General features: G+C 34.1%; 1 pseudogene; it reads right to left on the bottom strand.

Moving 5' to 3' along the window:
- Positions 1-5342: 5342 nt before the first annotated feature.
- Positions 5343-6932, bottom strand: LOC102492856 (elongation factor 1-alpha 1-like; annotated as a pseudogene).
- Between the last annotated feature and the right edge of the window lie 11136 nt (positions 6933-18068).

The raw sequence follows: 18068 nt of genomic DNA, 5'->3' as shown, positions 1-18068 counted from the left end.
ATGGTTCTATTCCTAGACCTGCGGCTTGTTTCCTCTCTCTCTCTCTCTCTCTCTCTCTCTCTCTGGTCAAATTTAAATTAAATAAATAAATAAATAAATAAATAAATAAAGTTAAATAAAATAGTTCTTAAAAATAATAAAATAAAACATACTGTCCCTGTTGTTATAGAATTGCATACAAAATTATAGAAAATTATAAGAAATATTTTAACATTATCTTTAAAATTCAGTATTTTGAAATTTTGAAAGTTGTTTATTAACTGTCAAGAACTGTAGAGAATGAGCAAAAATTTTTGATGTGTAAAGTAAATGTTTGTGGAAAAATGTAAAAATAAATAAATAAATAAAAGACGTACTCCTTCAAAATGAGCTTTTTGGCAATCTGCAGAGAATAAAATTTCTTTATCTCATTATACATGACTATGTTCATGAATAAATGGCTTATTTGTGTGTGGATGTGTGCTTCTGTGTTGTACCTGCATATGACTACATGTGACAGAGAAAGGGAGAGAAGGAGAATTAGCATACAAGATAATACAAAGATAGAGCAGGCTAGTACTATAATTCTACCAATAGGTTCTAAATTATTTTAGCTCACATTCTCTAGAAAATAGAATTTTAGGGGAGAATAAAAAGTGATAATATTTTATCAAGGAAATGCAAACCTAGAGAAACAGAAGTGAGAAAATAAAGAAGTGAGGCCAGAAAAATGTTTATCCCTGCAAAGTAATGCATTTCTATCTATAGAGGACATTCAGGAAACTTGAGACTGGATGAAACTGAAGTTATACATTGGAATACTATGTGGAGGAAAAAAATGTGGAAAATATTATTTGCTGAGGTATTTCCCATTCCTCTTGACAAGATTTATCCTAGAGGGTGTTAGTGTCTCCACAAGTCTAGTTTGCATCACCCAGTTGCTCTTATGACTCTTCATGCCAGATGTTTCCCCCAAAAGATATTGTGAGTGCAGGATAATCAATGTCCTGCAATGTAATATTTCATTCAAGTCAGAAATATCGCCAAATTATGAGGTTCAGTGATATGGAAGCTGTCTAACTGCAGCAGTCAAAAACACGCTAGCAATCTAATACAAGACATAGCTGAAACTTGGAAAGGACATAGTTGTCTGGGTGACTGGCAACACAAGAGAATCTTAATAATAACAAAATGTTATATCCTGTTTCTGTGGATATTTCTGTGTGCTAAAAGAAACATATTCAGCACATGGAAATCACACCACACCTTCCTAAATCTCAGAATCAACAGCTAACCTTTCTTCATTTTCTCCTTTGAGAGAGAAAGGAATGAAGAAACAAAATCTTGCCTTTTAATAAAAAGGGTTTCCAATAACAGTCTTCTTAAACTCCAAACCAAAAAGGTTGGGAGAGCAAATTGCTCATTCATGGCATGCTTCATATTGATGCAGACTGTAATCCCCACTACTGTGCCATCTAAAAATACCTTTACACATTTTTCAGGGTGGATTAAGGGTAACCTCTATTTGTGACCCCCTGCTAGTAATTTGAGTCAGAGTCAGATTATATTTTAATCAGTGAACAGTTCTGACTGAATTTGGAGAACACATACAATTTCATCTCTAATATGTTATTGGTGGCATATCCTTTTCCATATACAGCATTGCAAATTAATCTTATTATCTGGATAACCTGGGAACCAAAGCTTTTTTTTTTTTTTTTTTTTTGCCTTTTGAATTGTCTCTATTATGTTAATTTACCTCAGGATTCTGCCTTCAGCTTTGTTATTTCCTCTACTGCATTAAATTGATGGCATTTACTTTCCTAGTTCCATCTTCCATCAACATACTAAAGACTCTTAGAAATAAATTTCCAGCTGAGAATTCTCCATCGAGTCTAAGAAATGAATGCCTAATGTAGTCTGCACACCTGTACTTGGCTGTATCAAGCACACCTGAAACTCATTATCTCTAAAGGTAAATTCATATTCCTTGCTCCAAAACTGGCTCATAATTCTACACTTTCCATCTCATTTGGTGGAAATTACATTTATTCTCTTACCCACATTAGAGTATAGAAAAATATCTTTGTTTGTTTTCAATCTTTTCCTCATCCCCCGTACATCTACTGGTCCACTAAAAATCTTGGTAATTCTATGTTTGTATTGGAATAAGCAATGAACACTCAACGGTAGCTATTAGCCACTATTCCAAAGCTTAAATGCTATAAAATTCATAACTATACATTTATAGTAGGATGTTTATAATGTTAAACACCATTGCATTGCCATTTGCTGATTTAATATTTTTTTCTGGAGAACTTGCTTTATCAGAGTTTGTTTGCTTTTGTCTCTAGGAACACTAACATTATAGGATAGCTTTACAATTATAATGAAAAAATATAACATAAAGCCAGTATAAAGAACATTATTACTGTCTTTGATATCTAGTCATGTGTATGTGGATCTTTGAGGTCCACACAGGCCAAGGTTTGAAATTAGCAGCTTTAGGCTTAGGAATTTTGTGTTTTATGTGTCTTGCTTATTTCTAGCTTCAAAGCACTTTTCCTGAGCAATAAAGAGAAATATCTTAAGGTATTAAAATAGACTATCCTTCTTAAAAACTTTTCTTATCATTAAAATTTATTCAAATTTATGTATGCTTAAGTAAGACTTGCAGTTCGTTCCTGTAAGTCCCTCATGCTAGCCACAAAAACTTACCAAGTGGGAAATAGAAGATACATGGAATGTTTTTTATCTATAGTTTGTTGATTTCAAAATCCTGTATCCAAATTACCCTGCTATTACAAAATGTGAGTTTATTTTATTAATGTCTGGTGTGTTCTTTTCCTTCACATGAATTGGAGACATTTATAGTGCAGTGTTAAATCAGATGTAATTTCAGCATTGCATTTCCCAGAAGTGTGACCTTTCAAATATAGAAAAGGAACTTATGTGACCAGTCACTGATAAGTCAATGCAGCTCCTGGGTAGGACCAGGTAAACAACAGCACAGAATCTTATCCTTCCAGAGATTAAAGAGAATGCCATTTTGCTAGTACTGGTTATTATCAGGGTAACTCAAGAGAAGCCTCTTATTGAGTAAAGAGTGAATGTCACTATTCTAATTTAAATCACAGGAGTTAAAATATAGAGATGATTGCACTATGCCCATCAAATATTCACTATTAATAGTAACTAGAGTAGCTTAAGATCCAAAGACAGAAGGAGCCATTATTATGGCACTAGGTTTCCTTAATCCTAGAATTCACTCTTCACTTATTAGTAGTTTTTTGTTTGTTTGTTTTTATGCTTTTAGACAAGAACCTCAGGGACCAGATGATGGCACAGGGTAACACAATTGGACCCTCCTGTGAAGGTACCTGATTAGCATACTGGGTCCTACTAGTGGAGAATGCATGTACCTATGATCCAGGCTGGCTAAGAGGATGGAGCTATTGCAGTGTGAAGACTATTGGGATTACCTATCCTCTCTCATTTTAATTCACTTTTTTTCTTTCTTTCATATATAAAATAAATAAGTGCTTTTTCTAAAGTATCTTTTTAAAAGTATTTTTCTAAAGTACCTTTTTAAAAGTCTTTTCACAATAACTAAAAAAAAAGCATCAGGATTTTTTTTTTTTAAATGGTAAGACTGTTATAGGTTATAACAGTTACCCTTAAATTTTGTTTTGGAAATATCGATTTGAGTTTTATTTTGTTAGGTTTGGTATTTTATGTGTAGGCATACGTAACGTCTGGACACATTCTGCTTTTCACAGTACTCAGATAAAAAAGGATGAATTAACTAGATAAATTTTAGTTTATTATGTGAAAAGCAGAATAGAAGAGTAAATTTCAGGAGTTCTCTTTGACTTCTACTTCTCCAGTCATTCATTTGCAAATACTTCCCTGATTTTTGAATGTCACTATTCTAATTTAAATCACAGGAGTTAAAATATAGAGATGATTGCACTATGCCCATCAAATATTCACTATTAATAGTAACTAGAGTAGCTTAAGATCCAAAGACAGAAGGAGCCATTATTATGGCACTAGGTTTCCTTAATCCTAGAATTCACTCTTCACTTATTAGTAGTTTTTTGTTTGTTTGTTTTTATGCTTTTAGACAAGAACCTCAGGGACCAGATGATGGCACAGGGTAACACAATTGGACCCTCCTGTGAAGGTACCTGATTAGCATACTGGGTCCTACTAGTGGAGAATGCATGTACCTATGATCCAGGCTGGCTAAGAGGATGGAGCTATTGCAGTGTGAAGACTATTGGGATTACCTATCCTCTCTCATTTTAATTCACTTTTTTTCTTTCTTTCATATATAAAATAAATAAGTGCTTTTTCTAAAGTATCTTTTTAAAAGTATTTTTCTAAAGTACCTTTTTAAAAGTCTTTTCACAATAACTAAAAAAAAAGCATCAGGATTTTTTTTTTTTAAATGGTAAGACTGTTATAGGTTATAACAGTTACCCTTAAATTTTGTTTTGGAAATATCGATTTGAGTTTTATTTTGTTAGGTTTGGTATTTTATGTGTAGGCATACGTAACGTCTGGACACATTCTGCTTTTCACAGTACTCAGATAAAAAAGGATGAATTAACTAGATAAATTTTAGTTTATTATGTGAAAAGCAGAATAGAAGAGTAAATTTCAGGAGTTCTCTTTGACTTCTACTTCTCCAGTCATTCATTTGCAAATACTTCCCTGATTTTCAAGCCACCAGGTTTGAGACTCAAACTACTTAGTGGGTCATGGGGGAATCAGCACCTTAACTTCGGCACCACCTGCTGTCCACATTGTAAAATATTTTTAACACATCAATTTTAAATTTAACATTCAATAATAGACAAAATTATTTTTTAAAGTTTCTTAAATGCATTTTTCTTAAGTAAAAGGCAAATGACATATTAATGTAATGCTATTTCTACAACTATTTTCCTTTGCCTGTCCTGGTATAAATTAACTTTCAATAATAATATCAATGTAAGCATTCATTTTCTGAAAAGTTGACATTTACAATTGTAGGCCATTTTTTTTTTTTTTTCTCATTAAACTTTGTTTTAATGGGTCTGAAAATTCTGTGACAGATTTTTGGACAAGTCGTTTCCATTAAAAAGTACTGATTTTAAAAACTAATAAAACTGCCCTCTCCCCCCACACACACACACACACACACATGCACATACAATGACCCACAAAACATTTTCCTTTCCTTCTGAAGGTTTTACGATGCACTGTCATGATTAACCAGTCTTTTATTGTTAAACTTAAATGGCTAATTGAGACAAACAGCTCTGAGACATTTCTTCCACCACTGATTAAGGCTGGGGGAAAGGAATTAGGGATATTTATTTAGCCTTCTGAACTTTCTAGGCAGACTTGGTGACCTTGCCAGCTCTAGCAGCCCACTTGTTCACGGCTTTGATGACACTCACAGCAACTGTCTGTCTCATATCACAAACAGCAAAATAACGCAGAGAGGGATAGTCAGAGAAGCTCTCAACACATGTGTGCTTGCCAAGACCCATAAGAACAATGGTGGCATCACCAAATTTCAAGAATCATGGCCATCTTCCAGTTTTTTACCAGAATGGCACTCAGTCTTTTCCTTTAGCCCAGCAAACTTGCAAACAAGTGAACTGTGTGAGAATCCAGTATAGGGGGCATAGCCAACACTGATGTAGCCTGGATAGTTCAGGATAATCACCTGAACAGTGAAGCCAGCTGCTTCCATTAGTGGGTCACTTTTGCTGTCACAGCAACATTGCCACATCAAACATCTTTGACAGACACGTTCTTGTCATTAAAGCCCACATTGTCCACAAGAAGTGCTTCACTCAGAGCTTCATGGTGTATTTCAACAGATTTTAGGTGTCATATTGATTGGTGCAAAGATGACCACCATACCAGATGTGAGTACACCAGTCTCCACTAGGTCCACAGGGACTGTGCCAATACCACCTTTTTTGCGCTTACCAGACAGGGAGAGACAGAGAGATAGAAAGCAGGAAATCACCCCCCCAGGGGGTATGGCCACGCCGCAATCCCTTCTCCTCCATTCTCCTCTCAGGATCTTGGGCACACACACACACACACACGCACCCAGGGTGAGTTTAAGCAACCGGGTCTGGGACTCGAACCGCGGTCGACTACATGTGAGTTCAGAGACATAGCCATTACGCTAACTGCTGGTCCCACCAATTTTGAACACATCCTGGAGGGACCAACACAAGGGCTTGTCAGTTGGATGAGTTGGTGATAGGACACATTCCAGAGCTTCAAGCACTATAGTTCCACTGGCATTGCCATCTTTACTTTCCATCCCTTGAATCATGGCATATTAGCATTTGGCTCCAACATGCTGTCACCATTCCAATAAGAAACTGAAACAAATACTACTGTGTCAGAATTGTAGCCAATTTTAATGTAGGTGCTGACTTCTTTCATAATTCCCTCATATCTCTTCTGACTGTAGGGTGTCTCAGTAGAATCCATTTTGTTAACATCAACAATTAGTTGTTTCACACCCAGCGTGTAAGTCAGGACATTCTTACGGGTCTGCTTGTTCTTGGAGATACCAGCTTCAAATTCACCAACATCAGCAGAAATAATCAGGCCAGCACAGTTCGCCTGAGATGCATGTGTAATCATTATTTTGATAAAGTCTCTGTGTCCTGGGGCATCACATAATACTTGCTGGTCTCAAATTTCCACAAGGAGCTATCAATGATGATACAAAACTCACATTCAGCTTTCAGCTTATTCCAGGTATACTTGAAGGAGCCCATTCCCCTCTCAGCAGCCTCTTTCTCAAATTTTTCAATGGTTCTTTTGTCAATCCCACCACATTTTTAGATCAGATGGCCAGTAGTGGTGTACTTCCCGGAATTTATGTGTCCAATGACAATGATGTTGATGTGAGTCTTCTCCTTTCCCATTTTGGTTTTAATTTAGCAGTGTTTTCACAACACCCGTGTCCTGGCAGCAAATCCATTGTGAAAAACACAGCTCACTCTTAATAATTTGGATTTTGTAGCTTCTCTAGAGAAAAAGACCCTGTGAGTAGAAGGCTCATTGAAAAGATGACTGAAAATATCTTAATGTCAGTCAGAATACATTGATTTAGTCAAGGTTTACCAATAATTTTTACACTATTTATGAAAGAATTATTTCTATTAAATGTAACATTAAATGATTAGTTGGTTTTCAATATCAGTGACTATTTTTTTCTTTTTTAGTTTTATCTGTGAGGCACATGTGCTCACTGGAGACACAGTCCCTTATCCTGTTTCTCCTTGAGATTTCAGGCAGGCACACATAGTCTGCTGAGTCTGGACACAAACAGTGCTCAGCCATGTGAGAATTCAGGGTTTTAACCACCACACCACCTGCTGACCTCTTCCATTTATTTCTTAACTAAAATTTATTATTTAAAAAAAGAAATTGTTTATGACAAGTTTGTTTTAGTTGGAAAAAGTACATGATAGATTTGTTTCCAACTTTATTAAATAATTGACAATTAAGGTGTATGCCTTAATACTTTGATATCTGCAATACATTGTGAGATTATCACCACTTGCAAGCTAATTAGCATATCATAACTTCTCCTACTTTATGTGTGTGTGTGTGTGTGTTTATGGTGAGAACAGTGAAGATCTCACTCAGCAAATTTCAACTCTATGGGGTCAGGAGATAGTGAAGCAGTTACAGCCCTTGATTTCCACAAGGCCAACCAAGGTTCCAGGTCCAGAACTGGTGTCTTGAATTCCACACTAGACTCATTTAGATGTGTGCCCAAGTTCCCAGGAAGAGAATGATGGAGAAGGGATTGTGACATGGCCTTCCCCCTGGGGTGATCTCTCACTTTCCCTCTCACTGATTCTCTCTCTCATTTGAAAGAGAGAAAGGTACCCTAAGGCAAAAAAAAAAAAATTCAACTATACAAGATAGTATTAACTATCATCAATTAGCTATCATCATCATGCTGTACCTCAAGTTTGCATAAGTCAATGTACTTGCATAACTAAAACTTTGTACTCTTTGACCAATATCTCCTTATTTTCCTATCCCTCCCTTCCTACCACTATTCTGCTTTCCTTTTTATGACTTCAACTATTTTGTATTCCATATATAAATGGCATCAAACACTATTTATTTTCTATGTCTTACTTGATCCATTTACATAATTAACTCCAGGTTTGTTCATGTTGTCACAATGGTAGGTTGTTTTTTTATTTGAATTAGAGTTACTACATATCATATTTTGTTTAACCATTCAACCAGCTGTTAACATGTAGTTTGTTTTCATGTAGTATGTATTGTGACTAGTGCCACAATAACTGGGGAGATCATGTATCACTTTGAAATCTAGAAGTGCATTTCTCTGGATATATATATATACAGAAGTATGATTCCTGAATCATATGGTAGTTTGACTTGTAATTTTTTTAAGGAATCAAATGCTATGTCCATAGGGATTGTATAAATTTGCATTTACACCACCAATGTTGAAAGTGTCTTTTTTTTTTTTTCATTCTCTTTACCACTTTTTTTCTCTTGTCTATTTGATTGTACTTATTTCAGCAGGTATGAGGTATATCTCATTATGGCTTCGATTTGCATTTTCATGATGAATAGCAATGCTGAGCATGTTTTCATGTATCTGTTAGACATACATATGTATTATATTCTTTTGTAAAATACCCATTCAGGTCTTCTCTTTTCTGAGTTTTTAAAAAATTATTTTATTTTATATATTCAGTCACTACATATCACTTAGCTTACAAAGTGAATCCAACATGAATACATTTCTCACCAGCCCAGTTGGGGAAACTATACACATTATCATCAACAGATAATAACCCATTTCTGTGTTCTCTAAATGTCTTGCCTCTCTATTTTTCCCCTTAATGACTTTCTTTTTAACTCTAAGAGATGTTTGCACTCGCCAGAGAAGTAGAACATCTCCTGATGGGGTATAGTCATGCTGCTAGTCACATTTTCTTCTCCATTTTTTCAATTCCATCAGGACATTGGACATACATGCACATGAACCTAGCAAGATTTTTCAAGCACACTGGACTGTAAATCAAATCACAGTTAGTCATCTGGGAGCTAGATACCAAATGAAATAGATACCCAATGCAATCAGAAATAAAGATTGTGCCTTTGGGCTTTTGCACTTGTCTTTTTTCTTTGGAATATTGTTCTTTAATATAGTCAATACAACACTCTTAATTTCTTTAATCTCAAAAATGACATTTTCATTAAAGTCTTCTCTTACAACCTTCTATCAAATAACAACTCCGTTCTTCAATTTGATTTTACTTTGCATAAGCATTGATCACTACCATAGACACTATACAAGTATTCTCTGTCTATTATACATTTATTTGTTATCTCCTTTTAATAGAATGTAAACTTAATACAGCCTACAATTTGTTTTGTAGACTTCTATGATTTTTACATACATAAGTTATTTGAAGAATAGTTACTGCATGTATAAACAAGTGAATAAAAATATATGATTTTATATGCATCATTTAATTGCCAGTTACCTTTATGGTTCTATGATATAGAATAACTAAGAAGAGCAAATGAGTTATAAGCTTTGTAAAATGATTTTTTTTGAGAGGTTTTTTGTTATAAGGTGCGTGCACACATCAGAAAGACAGAGAGACAGAGAGATAGAAAGCGAGAAATCACCCCCCGGGGGGATGGCCACGCTGCAATCCCTTCTCCTCTATTCTCCTCTCAGGATCTTGGGCATTCACGCACACACGCACAGAGTGAGTTTAAGCCACCAGGTATGGGACTTGAACCATGGTCGACTATATGGGAGTTCAGCGACATAGCCATTACATTAACTGCTGCTTCCTGTAAAATTAATTTTTAATAATTTGCTAAATATTAGTTATAATTGAGATTACTCAATTAGATTATGTTTTTTCATTTTTTATTTCATGTTCTTTTATACATTCAATTACATTATTTAGCTTATAAAATGAATATTCCAATGTTTTAAACAGTATGCCAATTTATTTATGAAATTAACATGTGATTGAAAATAATTTTTTTTTTTGGAGAGGTTTTTGCTATATGGCGCGTGCGCTCGCCAGACAGACAGAGAGAGACAGAGAAACAGAAAGTGAGAAATCATCCCCCAGGGGGGATGGCCACGCCGCGATCCTTTCTCCTCCATTCTCCTCTCGGGATCTTAGGCACATACGCCCGGCTTGAGTTTTAAGCCACCAGGTCCAGGACACAAACCACAGTAGACTACATAGGAGTCCAGCAACATAGCCATTATGCTAACTGCTGGTCCCAAAAATATTTTTTATTCTATTGATCAGATGTCATTTTTTTGTTCCAATTACATCACTATTTGCTTTTAAATTGAAGTAATTAGTTCACTTTATTCAGTTTTATTATTTTGTGAACTTGGCTGAGAAGGTTGACTCTTTTTTAAGAAAATAGTTAATAATTAAAACCTAGAAAAGCTTAGTCAAATCTGAAAAAAAGCTATATTCTTCATTGCAGAAATACTAAAATTGCAAGGAATTTTCAAGAGACTTATATATAATAAGTTCTACGGGGTTCATATTAATTTTTAAAAATTAAACAGGTATTAAGCAATAGTGGTGTGATGTGATTTCTAAAAGTTTATTTTACGGCTCTTTTCTGGGATGCTTAATATTTTTGTAAGGTTTAAACATGTCAGTGTGGGGCCAGCAGGTGACATAGTGATAAAGGTACTGGATTTCCACATGACTCTTCGTGGTTTAAGTACTTTACCTGATGGCTTGCTTTCTCACTTTCTCTCTCTCGATCTCTCTCTGGTGAAGGCACTTGTCTTATAGCAAATCAAATAATAGTAATAATTAATAAAATTAAATAAATAATTTTTTAAAATATCCATGCAAAAGGTGATTTCTTTCTATGGTATATTTTAGTTCAATGACTAATGAAGATCTTCCAGAGTTTGTACGTATATCTGAATAAAAGGAACCAGCCTATAAATTGGATTTTTCATAGTATAGAAATTTCATTTATGGTTATGCTACAGGGCTGTTTGTTGGAGAGACAGAGACAGAAACAGAAAGTGAGAAATCTCCATCTAAGAGATATGGCCATGCTGCGATCCCTTCTATCCCTTCTCCTTCATTCTCTTCTTGCAATTTTGGGCACACACCTTCATGTGCCTGGCATGAATTTTAAGCTGCCAAGTCTGAGACTAGAACCATGGTTGACCACAAGGGAGGGTCAAGTGACATAACCATTTTGCTATCTGCTGGTTCCAAATTTATAATATGTTTTAAAAGAATTATTTATTTATCTTTATTTACTCATTTATTTATTTATTTATTTATTTTAATATGACCAGACAGGAACAGAGAGAGAGAGACATACACAAAGCAAGTCGCCAGGTCCAGGACTTGAACCAGGATTAGCCATGTGGGAGTCCAGTGCCCTTAACCACCACTCCACCTGCCAACCCCAAATATTTTTAAAAATAACTTATCTTTCTACTTAATTTATTTACCGGAATATTGATATTTTTAAAGAAAATAAAGGTACTTTTTATATCATTTACTATTCAAAATTTTGAACTCATTCTAGCCATTACTTGAGTTTACAGACTTCTTTCCTAATGATATGAAGATTTTCTGGACCAAGTCTTATGAAGAGCATCTAATGCTCCCAATGACTGGATAGTAACTTGGTGAGGTCTTGACTAATGTCCCTTGTAGCATGCTGAAACCCCGACCCTTGCATCTACCTGCTGTCTTTCTTGACAGCTTTGGCTCATTCTTGGTGTCACTCATGGGAGACTCAATAGCTCATTGTTCCATGACAGTCTTTCATGAGTTCATCGCCTGACAGCTGTCTCATCTATAAATTTGATCTCAAGCTCAAATCCCTTCCTGACTTCTGGTTTGTTGATCTTCTGCAGTAATTCTCAGGAGGCAATGGCTTGTCATTCAGCTTCTACAACTCAAACCCAAATCATTGTTGGCCCTAGCTACAAACTCTTAACTGAAAAGTCAGAAAAGAAAACAGAAAATCAGAACTGACATGCTGTCATTTGATTGATGACTGTAAAGCTGTCTGTCAAATGACAATCTGGGATAACGCCAGAGTGTATCTGAAGTCCAAGGAGGAACATTGCTAAATAAATTTATAGTGTATGCTCTATTTTCAAGTCCACACTGGGGATAACAGAGACCAGAATGTCTAGCTTCTGGTACATTTGTCTATTGAATTCTTTTTTTTTCATTTTTATCAAGCTTAAAACTGTTAGTAATACACAAACAATTTGGCTATTAAATTTATTATTCTTTTTTAAAAAAAGTTCTGTATTCTAATTACCATAATCTGGCTTTCTTTGATTCAATAAATATTTGCCATCACAATCACTTTTGTAACTTATTGACTAGGTAAATCTGGGTTTAGATCACTTCAGACTTATTATTTTTTAAAAATCATATATATATGTGTGTGTGTATATATATGTGTGTGTGTGTGTACATATATATATATAAATTTGCTAGATGAATCAGCTTTACAGAAATTACTGATAAACTCATACAAAAACCAAATTTTTAAATGGTAAAAAGTTATATCAAATTTACTGTCCATACCAACTATCAAACATTTTACTTAATCTGATTCACTAATTAAATCATTACTCAACTTGATTAGAACTCTTTTGGGAGAATAGTTATGAGTTTCTCCATAAAAAATTAGCATTTAAAAATTATTAATTTTCTTAATATTCTATGTAAAAATTTTAATCTAATTCACATAACCTGGAGGTAATGGTCACAAGAGAAGCAAAACAACTCTTAAGACTGATTAAAAAATTCTTTTTTTTTCACATTTTTTGTATAATTTTATTTAAAATAGTCCATGTGGATCATTTTTATAACAAGTACATCTTGCAAACAAAGCTATGGTAAGTCCACCCTAGTACTTAATGAAGTTAAGTAAGTAATGGATTTTAATACTCTGAACATGCAGTCATGAATGAAACATGCAAAGTTAACATTAATAAGTTCAGAGAAAATTTTTATCTGATACAGACCTATTTCTTTCTTTAGATCTTGCTGTATTATCTCTGGATTAATTTGTTTTACTTAATTTAATGTAAACTTTATGAATAATTAAGAATCATTTGATTTCATTTAAAAATCTGAGTAATTGACATTAAATATTTAGAAAATTATTAGAACATTTCAGTATTGTATTTCATTTTTCCATGGTGCTTCCAAATGAATGCCTTTGCTATGTACATAGCATGAAATAGATCAGAAGACAGTTTTCTGTTCATAGAAATACATTACTTAGCTAGCACTGAAGTATAAACAATGGGAAGGGCAGGATTTGTGTCTGGGAAAGGTAGGGTCAATGATAATTACCTGGATGGATTAGTTAGAATTTACCTCATTCTGAGGAAGTGGTTACTTTCCAAGACTTGATTCATTTTTATCACTGTAGTATCAAAATCCTCATCTAAGTTATAACCTTCTAACCACCTAGTAGCTAGGAAATTATGCAGATAGCAATTCCTTACCTGTTATTACAGGCATCACATTTATATGCTTCACTATTATTACTTATTGCCAAATTAATTATGAAAATTCTCAACCTAATATTTGGTCTTTCAGAAAAAAATAAGTCCTTTTAGATGTCTTTAGTAGAAAAGGATTAGCAAACTGTAAATAATTTCATGACATTTCTTATTAATAATATCTTAGTATTGCATTTCTTTTCAGAATGTGCAAAGGATTTGTTTTCTTCTTTTATAAAGATTTTATATAAACAATTTCATTTCTATGGGTCTCTACAAAAAGAATATTTTAGTAAGGTGGCTGAATAATATATAGTCACTTTAGATATGAAAAAGTTATGCTGTAAAATAAGTAAATTAAATGGGAAACAATGAGCTATAACTTATACCCACTCCAATTTAGAATTCTCAGGGTCCCCATGAAACAGACTGAGTGATCCATAATTGCATCTTAAATTAGGCTTTTGAAGTGATTAACCTCTCTAGCACTGCTTGTTTCATGAATATATTATATTTATATTATCAAAACAGTCTTTTCTTTTGAGAGATGTTAAAGACCTGTTATTATTTTTCTGTTTTATAAAAGTGCTAAAAAAGAATTTATAAGTGCACTCAGGAAAAGCTAACACAAATGTTCTTCAAGTTTTATCCAAATGAGCATAGATTACTATAGAAGCTAGTTCTTTAGCAATAGGGGTAGGAATTTGTAGTTTAAATCTAAAGGATCATAGTGTGGCACATTAACAGAAGACATCTTTGATCCTCCAACACAAAAAGAAAATGTAAGAATTAAAAGGGTAAAGAACAAGAGCTGAACTGTGAATTTAATGACCCTCCCACCCCCCATATTAACATCCAAACAGCCATAAAAAGCATAGCTTAGGAAATATTGTTTTCATGGAAAAAAAATTAATACTCAGTTTTGTGCTATCAAAATGTGAGTTAATAACAAAGGAGTGAAAAGTAATTCACTTCATCGTGATTACAAGGAACAAAAGATTGGGCTGCAAGAAGATAATCACATCTGAAGTGCTTGTGTTTTTATGGACATGAACATAAAGTAATATTATGTACTGCTTTCTCATAGTGACTCTGACCATAATCCCCAGAACTCTTTCTAGAGATGAAAAATGAAGTCAATGTTGGTACAAATAGGGGCAAAACTTTCTGTCCTCAAATATTCTCTCCAGCAGCCAATAGCTTCATTTTATTCACAGTTCTCTAAATGTAGTGGCAATTAAGTTGTCACAAATAACAGAGAGATCTAATGCAGTGTTTTAAAATCATACATATATGAAATTCTTAAAAGTGGGTTCAAAATTAAGCATAACAGAGAAAATAGGCCAAGCCAATCGTATTCAAAGGGGTAAGAGATATAAAAAGACAACATGAAATATGTGTGGAGCTGCTTCAGTTGGGTCCAACCTTCCAAATTAATTACTGATGGCATCAATTGCAAATGAGGCAGAGAATCAGGAATTATCTGTATTGCCACTATTCTCCCACTTGCATTGAGAAGTTTATACCCATGCAGAGGGGCTACTTTTCAAAAATGGTTTCAAGTCAGAAGATGACAGTATGTGTCTTTAAAAATTAGACTTATGCACATGATGTCAAAAATACATGAGTGTACATCCCCAAATACAAATAGATAACTCTTTTTAGAATATTTACATTTATAACTGTTAAAATATTTACTTAAAGTTGATGCTTATAGAAGCACTGGTATTTATAGTGCTCATTAAAAAATAATAGACAAATATGTTTAAGAAGTCAAAAATATCAGTACTCACTGACATTAAACTACGATGAAATAAGCCCAACCATAGTAATGCAAGCAGGGATGTCTGACTATATGGGAGCGCAGGGTGGCCTGTGATCCTAGCTCACTGGGAGGCTGGAACACGACAACTGTGATCATGGGCATCCCTGTAAAAAATATGTCACTCTTTCTCCCTGCTGCTGTGATCCTAGCTCACTGGGAGGCTGGAACATGACAACTGTGATCATGGGCATCCTTGTAATAAATATGTCACTCTTTCTCCCTGCTCTCTCTTACTCTCTCTCCTCACCATTCTCTCATTAAAATGAATGAACAATGTAGAAACTTGCTTATTCAGTAATTCTTGACTTAGCACTTCCTGTAATTACAGGAAGCGAAAAAAAGTTATAAATGCTCAGGAGTGATGCTTAGTTTTTTAGAGATATGATTTATTGTCTTGAAATAGTTCCAGACTTTTATAAATTTTCAGCAGCCTTCACCCAGATTTTCTAATAGCATTTTCATTTGTATATTATATGCGTGTATAACTGAATATATACTTCAGGTTATAGTTTTTGGCAGGTATACTACAGTGACTATTATCAGAGGTCACTAAGGCAATGATATCCATTTTTCTATATACTAGTAATTTTATATTTGATCAGTTGTCTAAAGTGGTGTCTGTCAGGATCTCTACCCCAAAGTTAGTGCTTTTTTGGCCCAGCTATGGAAGCATGCATTGATAGACACTTGGCAAGCTGAGAGCACATGGAAGACCTGGGTTCTGTTCCTGGTCTACCCTAAAAGCTGGATGCAGGGATATGGGAGTGTAGTTCCAACAACTTAGGAGGTTGAGGTAAGAGGATTGTAATATAGTGAAACCTTGTTCAAAAATAATCTCAAAAAAAAGCTCATTTAGTATTTTTACCTTTATAATGATTAAGTATCACTTGAGTAGATATTTTGAGAGTACACAATTTAAACTTTTTCCTTATTAAAACTGCATCAATTTAGCATCAATTGTACTTCTTCAATGAAAAAAATTGCTGCAAATGTGGTGATGATAGGGTAATTTTTGAATGGTATCATTTCTTCTGTATTTATTTATTCCAATAGGAAGAAACTTTCACTTCTCTCCATGTCTTTATTTGTGTTGATTTATTTCTATCATTATAAATTTGTGGATTCTTGTCTTTTTTCTGAGTCATAATCCATTGTCAGTATCTTACACTTTGAAACTCGAATGATTCCAAATTTGGCCAGTGAAAGCAACTCCAGCTGACTTCAATATCTTTGTGATTCATTGAGCACCTTATATTCTCTATCTCAGCAAGATATTTTTTGGATAATTTTGCTAGTTCTGAGCTTCTGAAATCGAATCAGTCATTTAAAAATAAATTTTTAAGTAACTGATTCATCACAGAAGTTTGATTGCTTTTAAGTCTTTTAAGTCTATTTCAGAAGATGCTGCTAGGAAATGCATATAAAAGAAAAACAGGAAGTTACATCAGAAACTAATAAATTAAAAGAATGATAACCCTTAGAGGACATCAGGAATGGGATGAAAATAATGAGATATGGAAACAATATATATAGCCATTTTACAAAGGTAGATATAAATTTTAATGTTTTTATATATTCATACATATATAGAGAAAGATAGAGAGAAAAGAGAAATTTTAATCTGTTTGTACATATTAAAAGCCATGATCTCAAATGATTCCATACTGGGCCAAAGGGAGCCACTTCCAGCTGACTCCCATGTCTCTAATTCACTGAACACCTTACACTGGTATCACTGATTCCAGTTGACTCTAAGAGTTATTTCCAGCTTTCTGCAATTTCATACATGGAAAATATTTTTCTGATGCTAGGGATTTACTCTTCTTTTACATAATATTTCAACTTATTTCCTGAATCTCAAATATAATTGAAGTAATTTCAGAATCCTGAACACACACCACAGTGATGACAAACCTGCCAACTGTACCCTAAAAGCTTTTTTCCCCATTACTGTGTTAATAGGTGCCTCTCCCTTTCTGTTTAGGAAAGGCACAAACCCTGATCCACCTCCACATGGATCCTGAACTTGAACTGTGAACTGGTGCTTTCAAGTTTTACATTTTAATATTAAAATCCATAGTTTTTTATTATCCTTTTTTCTTATTATTTTATGTTTTCATCTTTTCTTTTTTTAATTTTTTTTTTCTCATTTGCTTCTCAGCCTCTGCTCACTAAGTGTCTAGACAGGTCCAAGTGAACAGAATCTATACATCTGAATACAGTTAGGGTCAGATAATGTCTCTATTCTCACTGATACTGACTCACCAAGTGTGAGAATGGAATAAAAGAGAGATTGTAGATCACTTCCTCCTGTACGCCTCTTAACACTCAGACTGAACTTCAAGAATTAGAAGAAACTCACCATCCATCTGATCACTAGAAATCACTGCAGGGTCACAAGAAATACGGAAAAATAAGAAAATACCTCTCCTCCAAGAAAAAATAAGTCCTCTTCATCCTCAGACAGTATGATGAAATTCATGGAAATGTCTGATAAAGAATTTAGATTTTTTAATGGTGACAAAGCTCACAGAGATTGAAGAGAAGAGAGACAATGAACTGCCGAAGAGGCAGGGGATAGAAGCTGACGAGCTTCAGGAGGTGAGAAAATTCTTGCATGATCTAAAAGAGGAATTACACACTATAAAAAAAAATCAAATGGACCTGTTAGAGATCAAG

The sequence above is a fragment of the Tupaia chinensis genome, unplaced genomic scaffold (genome assembly GCF_000334495.1).
Source record: "Tupaia chinensis unplaced genomic scaffold, TupChi_1.0 Scaffold148049_1, whole genome shotgun sequence".
NCBI lineage: Eukaryota > Metazoa > Chordata > Mammalia > Scandentia > Tupaiidae > Tupaia > Tupaia belangeri.
The sequence above is the reverse complement of the archived record's forward strand: the minus strand, read 5'-3'. Positions and strand labels throughout refer to the sequence as shown.